Source organism: Haliotis rubra, unplaced genomic scaffold, assembly GCF_003918875.1.
Source record: "Haliotis rubra isolate DU_JTF1 unplaced genomic scaffold, ASM391887v1 Scf372, whole genome shotgun sequence".
NCBI lineage: Eukaryota > Metazoa > Mollusca > Gastropoda > Lepetellida > Haliotidae > Haliotis > Haliotis rubra.
In genome coordinates, this window is record NW_025767049.1 from 532,673 (window position 1) to 540,557 (window position 7,885).

The 7,885-nt window shown below is 41.9% G+C and overlaps 1 protein-coding gene across 1 annotated transcript in view; it reads left to right on the forward strand.

Annotated features, from left to right (window-relative positions):
* LOC124286008 (sodium- and chloride-dependent betaine transporter-like) overlaps positions 1 to 7,885 on the forward strand; it is a 99,238-nt gene that overhangs the window by 37,529 nt on the left and 53,824 nt on the right. The gene's annotated exons all lie outside the window — the stretch shown is intronic.

The following is a 7,885-nucleotide window of genomic DNA, read 5'->3' on the forward strand; positions in this document are numbered from 1 at the left end:
ATCTTGACATGCAATTTAACATGGTGAAATCTTCAAAGTGTCTTTGTGACCTTGAAAATTAAGTGAAGGTCACCAAAACTGACTGGGCTTTGCACTTTCCCTAGATAAAGCTTGGTGTCAGATATGAAGAAAGTCCAGTGAATGGTTCTTGAGATATCTCGCTGACCATCTTAACATGCAGGTTAACACATTGAAATCTTCAAAGTGTCGCTGTGACCATGAGAATTATGTGAAGGTCACCAAAATCGAATGGGCCCTCGCCTTCCCTGGATAAAGCTTGGTGTCAAATATGATGAAAATCCAGTGAATGGTTCTTGTGGTATCTCGCTGACAAGCATAACATGCAGGTTAAAATGCTGAAATCTTCAAAGTGTCGCCATGACCTTGAAAATTAAGTGAAGGTCACCAAAATCGACTGAGCCCTGCGCCTTCTCTAGATAAAGCTTGGTGTTGAATATAAAGAAAATCTAGTGAACGGTTCTTGAGGTATCTTGCTGACAAGAGTAAAACGTTAAAGTCTCCCTTTGACCTTGAAATTAAGGTCAAGCTCACCACACCTGACTGGGACCTTTCTTATACTGTGATAAAACTTAGGTACTAAATATGAAAGGAATCTAGTCTATGGTTCTTAAGATATTCCAGTTCGTACGGACGGACGGACGGGGCCTAATACTATATCCCCCGCTTCGCGCTAATGTGCGGGGGATAAAAATCAAAGGTGAGGGATATCCAGCATTAGCCATCTTGAACAGGGAGACCAGACTTAAACTTACTAATCCAAAATTGCTAACAACCATGGGGTCTGGGACTATCCACCATTTAATCTTTTGAAGCTCACAGTGGGATAATCAAAGGGTGGACTATCTGGTGTGACTGTATGTAAACTGTTAGCAATGGATTTTAATTGTCAAATTGGATTTAGATATAAGAACGCGCATAGAGGATATAGTCGACGAGACAAACAAAACACAAAGGCCTTTTTATCATTTTGGTGAATTGGCGAATTACAGGTCCTTGGTTGGTGCTTTGTTGGTGCACGCTGGTGACTCACAACATGTGGCCAGTTTGATACAAGTTGTCCCATAGATGATTTGTACACACTCAGTGGAAATCAAACTACAGTTAATAAAACCGGACTACAGCCTAAACGGAGTTTCGTTGTGAACCTAGAGCCATCCCCGTTACAGTTACAATATAAACATGTTCTTTTGCTTTGGCATCGCGTAAGATATAATAATAATAACAGATTAACCATACAAGTGTCACAGTGGCAGTGTTCCCTCCTTAATAAATAGCCCTCGCTGTCCTAGTAGTCGAGTATACTTTCCAAACATGCCCTTGCAGGCTAGGCTACTTGTAAGAGAGTTTTACACCGTAGTTTTACACCAAGATTTTACCCCAAACCCGAGCTGTCGGCGTTTAAACGGCTGCTTGGTCGACACCACTATCGACAGTCCCGTCGATGTGATGATGGCAATCGAGTTTCTTTTCAACATTGCTTACACACGTTTGACGCTGGTTACAATTCCTCCAAACTTACTTCAAGTGTTTTTTTGGATTTTTCTAACATGTAACTGAAGTATAATATTGTGGAGCAACAGCTGTCCAATAATTAAAAACCATGCATGAGGTATTTATATGATTGTAATTAGCCTGGATAAATCATTCTAGTAAGTGTTTTTCACAAATGCCTTTTTCTAATTATTAATGCTCTGAAAATAGACATACAATTGCAGTTGTCTTGTTTGATACAAAGGAACTAGTCCGTCTCCATCTCGAAGAGACCCGTGAAGGTCCGGGTTAGAATATACACTGATCTACAATAACCCATGCTTGTAAGAGCAACGGGATCGGGTGGTCAGGCTCGCTGACTTGGTTGACACATGTCATCGGTTCTAATTGCGCAGATTGATGCTCATGTTGTTGATCACTGGATTGTCTGGTCCAGACTCGATTATTTACAGAACGCCGCCATATAGATGGTGTATTGCTGAGTGCGGCGTAAAAATAGACTCACTCACTCATCTCGAAGATGTATTTCGGTTTGTACTCTCTCCCTTATTTATTGACCTTTGTATTTTCTCTAAGATATGATCAGTGATGCGTATTGGTGACATTCTTGTAGTGAGTGTGTATGAGCTTTTACCAACATTCCTGCATAATGGCACCAGAAAAATTGGCTTCATTTATCATACCCATCCTGGGAATCATCACCGTGACGAGCGAATGCTTTAACTACTGGGTTCCCATTACATCACCTTTTTAGCCCACATCCAGAATTGAACTATTCATTGTTCACCTATTTGCATAAGATCTAAGTAGATACAAATCGACAGAGAATAACCAGTGCCAGGTACTCACCAAACGGTCAAACACCCTACTGGTAGCACACACCGCTCACACAACCTGCACAAAACGTACGGTTTCGCTGCGCAACGAAACAGTACTCCCGCCTCGAAACCAGACAATCAAGTGATGGACGGATCAGGAAATCCAGCCATGACCGTTCTTCTAGTGAACTTGTCTAAATAGAAAACGACATGCCAACCTTGGAACACGCACCGCTGACGAGCAAGGGCAAATATCCAAGAGATATACGTGTGTGTCTTTGTGTATATGTGCAATTGTGCCTGTGTGTGTTTGTGTGTGCATGTTTGTGTGTATTGTTGTAGTCGCTAGGCTACTGATTTTAAACAACATTGTTGAAATATTGATTCATCAAGGGGCAAAATTGGTTTACCATTCTTGAACTTCAAATAATTGAGTACATTTGGGTTGGGCAGGCTCGGCACGTTCGTGGTAGTTAACAGACCAGAATCATGGGCTGAAGACAGCCTCTCTTCCTCACTAAATAAACGAAAGCGACAAAACCTGTTCCACATTGTACAATTGTGACTATATCATGAGTATATATTTGTTTTCAGCAATATTACTGCTGAACGATGTTGTTTGTAAACAAACGAATCTGGACCAGGCAATCAGTTTCAATTCTGATAATGGGGAAGATTATAATGAAATATTTTCTATTCATGAGTTCTATACTGCTCTTGAACACTGACTGACTGACTGACTGAGTTTGGTTTTACGCCGCTTTTAGCAATATTCCAGCAACATCACGGCAGGGGACACCAGAAATGGGCTTCACACATTGTGCCCATGTGGGGATTCGAACCCGGGTCTTCGGCGTGACGAGCCAACGCTTTAACCATTAGGCTACCCCACCGCCCCTGCTCTTGAACACGCTCGCTATGCTGCTACAGGAGCTGATAACATACATTCTACCATGACTTCAGTGATTAGTTGATTAAAGTCATTCAGAGGTCTATAATCACGTTATATGCCTCTGATTTTCCAACACAGTATGTATATTTTAAAATCTTATTAACGCGGTTATGATAGAATGGAGAAATAATATTGTGTATTTATATACCTCTGATTTTCCAACAAAGTATGCTTATCTCCTAATTATCCCTTCGGACAACACTGAAAACAGCATCAAATGGTTTCCGAATTTTTTACAACTTATTATTATTTTTTTTTGTCTAAATATAAGAAAGTCACTTAAATAACTTTAAATATAACGTTCTGATATGTAAAACAAAATCCGTATATTACTTTTGCACCAAAACCCGTGAAGGTCCGGGTTAGAATTGATCTTCAGTAACCCATGCTTGTCGTAAGCGCTGCTCCAGCTATATGGCGGCGGTCTGTAAATAATCGAGTCTGGACTAGACAATCCGGTGATCAACAGCATGAGCATCGATCTGCGTAATTGGGATACGATGACATGTGTCAACCAAGTCAGCGAGCCTGACCACCCGATCCCGTTAGTTCTTCTTCATGACATGACTGAGTGAGTGAGTTTGGTATTACGCCGCTTTTAGCAATTATCCAGCAATATGACAGCGGGGATGGGCTTCAGTGATATTGCTGGAATATTGCTAAAAGCGGCGTAAAACCATACTCACCCACTCATCCTAATGTCGTGTCTTTCCTAATGTCGCGTTCGGGGACTGAACCAACACTGCCTATCATTGTCATGACGACCACTGAGTCAGTCCCGTTCTAGATTTAGATCCCTCCCGTATAGTTACACTCATATAATATGCTAACCGTTAAGTTAGTCTACGCACGTATTGATTTGTCAGTTTAATGTTATGCTAATGTTATTTAGAAGCTGAGCTTTGATCAGCAATACACAAATATCAGTTCTGTATATTGTTTAAATGATATCGAAAGAAATGACGTATTTTTTCTGTGATGAAGAACAAAAAGGATTGCTTGTTACTGATAGTAATGTCAGATGTTATTAGATGAACTGTTATTCTAAGTGACCGCGTCATACATATCTCATACTCACTCATAGTGAATATATTTAATTAGAATCAGCTATGTTTCATGCTGATATACATTCAACAGTAATGGAAGTCGAGTATAGTGGGAGAGAAGTCGAGCAATTGTACACCAATGTCAGTACAAAATATAAGCGACAACATTGCTATTTCCACACTCAGGAGTAATCTCTTGATTTATATAATTTCGATTATATCATCAGCGAGCATTTTTTTATTTTCAGTGATGATACAGGGTGGTCGCGAAAGGAAATGTACTCAGAGGCAAAATTTCGTTTGACATGCAATTTTTCATTTGCATTTAATGATTTTTTTATTTGAACCATAGAAAGAGTGTGCTGTAAGTCTCGGAGAAAGTCATCACGAAATTTGCAATAATATTTGTCGTCTAACTCCGCACTCAGCAGCAGCACTTGCAAGGGACGTAGACAGAAAGGTCAATACTGGGTCTTCCGAAGCAATGTTTTCTTCGCTTGTGAGAGTTCTAGGTGCCTGGATTCGTAAGACAACTTTAATTTCATCTGCGCAAGATTGGAAACAATCAAAAGTACATTACTACAGAATGTGATCAGATGTTTTGTAGGTCTTTACAAAACGCAAGAAGTTCAGAATACACCTGCTAGCATCGTTTATTTAAAAAGCAAGTCGATAACTCATTTTCTGAAATCCCAACATTGGTTTCCTGTTGCATCTCGTATTGACTTTAAACTGCTCTGCTTTGTCTACACAATCTTGCGCCAACTTATCTCACTGATCTCATCTCACTATTCACCCCATCCAGAACTCTTTGATCATCCCAGAACAGTCCCCAAGATCCGCTTAGCTCCATTCGGCAAGCGATCATTGTGACATGTAGCTACATGTCTGTGGAATTCTCTACCTTTCAACATTAAACTTTATGATTCTCTCACAAGTTTCAAATCTCGCTTGAAAACCTATCCTATCAAGAACACTTATTACTAACTCTTCAAACCCGCCATGCATAATTTGTATTTTTTTCTTTTGATTTCCTGGTAGCGCCTGGAGCATACACAAGTGGAAAAGGGCACATTATGAATGTCCATGTTATTTATTATTGTTCATTATTACATCTTTCGAACCCTCATTCTCAGTGTGAGGCACCCAATCGCCAGGTATAAAGGTAACTCAGACGAATCAAGATTCAACTTAAGCTTCAACGATGGAAGACGTCGAATCTATCGACGTCAAGGCGAAAGACTGGCGCCGACCTGCATTGCTGAAGTGGACCGATTTGGTGTCAGTAGCGTCACGGGGTGGGGGAACGTACATGTAGACTTCAGATCACCCTTGCTTGTAATCCGTTGAAACCTGACTGCCCAGGGGTACAATGACAACGTTCTTCGGCCAACGTTGCTCCCGCTGATGGCGGTGGGAAATGGACATGGTCAGCTCATCTTTCAACACGACAACGCCGCCCCCATACAGTAAGGTCACGCAGGCCTTCCTAAACAAAAACCAGGTCACTGTGATGAACTGACCACCTCGATCTCCGGACATGAACCCCATCGAGCATATGTGGGATGAGCTCGGTCGCAGAGTTCGAGCCCTTCCAAACCCAATCCAGACCATTGCAGAACTGACAGCACCTCTCCAACAACGGTGGCAAGTTATTCCACAGAGAAAGTCTATGCGCAGCAGAGTGCGGGCTCTCATCAGGACTCAAGGCGGACACACAGAATACTGAAAATCGGTGACTGCCTTAGCTTGACAGAGGGCTGCCTTAGCTGTAGAGGTTTTGTGTTCTTTTATACGGGCGTCAACGGGACGGGAGGGTTTCACCTATATAAGAATCACGACATTTACAGTTAATCTTCTAAATCACTCCTTTGGGGGGTTGCTTAGTGGAGGGTGGATTACGGCCATTGGCCTGGAGAATGGTCCTGAGGGTTGGAGAGCCAGAGAAGATGGTGTCGATACCTGCATGGTGCTTGAGAAGTCCACCTTCCTATACCTTATCTACTGAAATCTACATGACCCATTTCCCTCAAAGGGGGTTAAAGTACTGTAACATTATTGTCCTCCTGAGAGGGTACGTAAGTCCCAATACATTCGAAGTGGATTTAAACCTACTACCATTTTAATCGTAGAATACATGTTCGTTTAATTTGTGGCTAGATTTTCAAAAATTGCTAATAGCTGAAGGGATGGTGTAAATCCAGCTAGGGTCCATGCAGGAAGCAAATGTACTGTAAGTCCCCATGGTCTCTAGTATGGTGATCTACCTTCAGTTGTTGGCGATCTATAGCCTATTTTTATATTGTGTTGTCCCCTATAGTTAAAATATTTTAGTTTTACTTACTAGTTTTACATGTATATCTGTGATATTCTAAAGTTTTACTGTCCTACGTAAGCAGGTTGTATAATCTACATCTATTCCATTTCAATGTAAAATGTTCACGTCACGATATGGCTGAAATATTGCCGATGTGACGTTAAATATTAATTTACTCACTACATGACCCATTTTGAAGAAAAAGCCCTGTCCTCCTCCCCGATCCAACCTGTGTGCTGGTATAGGAAGGTGGATGACACCCTTGTCGTCCTCAGAAAAGACCAAGATCCCACCTCACTACTCCAGCACCTCAACACCCAACATTCCAGGATCAAGTTCACCATGGAGACAGTGAACGACAACAAACTCCCCTTCTTAGATGTCCTTGTTTCCAGAGACCCCTGCAACAAAATCCAAACCACGGTCTACAGAAAACCCATCAATTCCGACCAGTACATTCATTTCAACTCTAACCATCCCCATAAAACCAAGTCTGGTGTCATCTCAACCCTCACAAGGCGCACCAAGAAGATTTGCTCCAGCAGCGATGACCTAGAGCATGAACTTAACCACCTACAACGTGTCTTCACCAACCTCAACCAGTATCCAACCAAGCTAGTCAAGAGGACCATCTCCATCACGCTCCAGGACAAACCCAAACTGACGAAGCATGAAGCCGCCACCATTAGGATTACCCTTCCTTATATTGGCAAGACATCCCACCAAATCAGCAGACTTCTCAAGCACCATGCAGGTATCGACACCATCTTCTCTGGCTCTCCAACCCTCAGGACCATTCTCCAGGCCAATGGCCGTAATCCACCCTCCACTAAGCAACCCCCCAAAGGAGTGATTTACAAGATTAACTGTGAATGTGGTGATTCATATATAGGTGAAACCTCCCGTCCCGTTGACGCCCGTATAAAAGAACACAAAACCTCTACAGCTAAGACAGACAGCAAATCAGCCCTCTCAGATCACCAGCAAAAGTTCCCATCCCATCAAATCAAGTTTGACGAATTCGAAGTCCTATCAAGCAATAATCAGGACTTCACAAAAAGAAAACTGTTGGAAGCCATCGAAATCCGCATCCATAAACCTTTGATCAACCGTGACCAATGATACTACATCCCATCAGCCTATGAAGAACTGATCAAGCTATACATCATCAATAGCACCCTGTCTATTTGTTGTTACTACTTAATCCCCCTGTTTATTGGCTTCATCACTGGTGCTATTT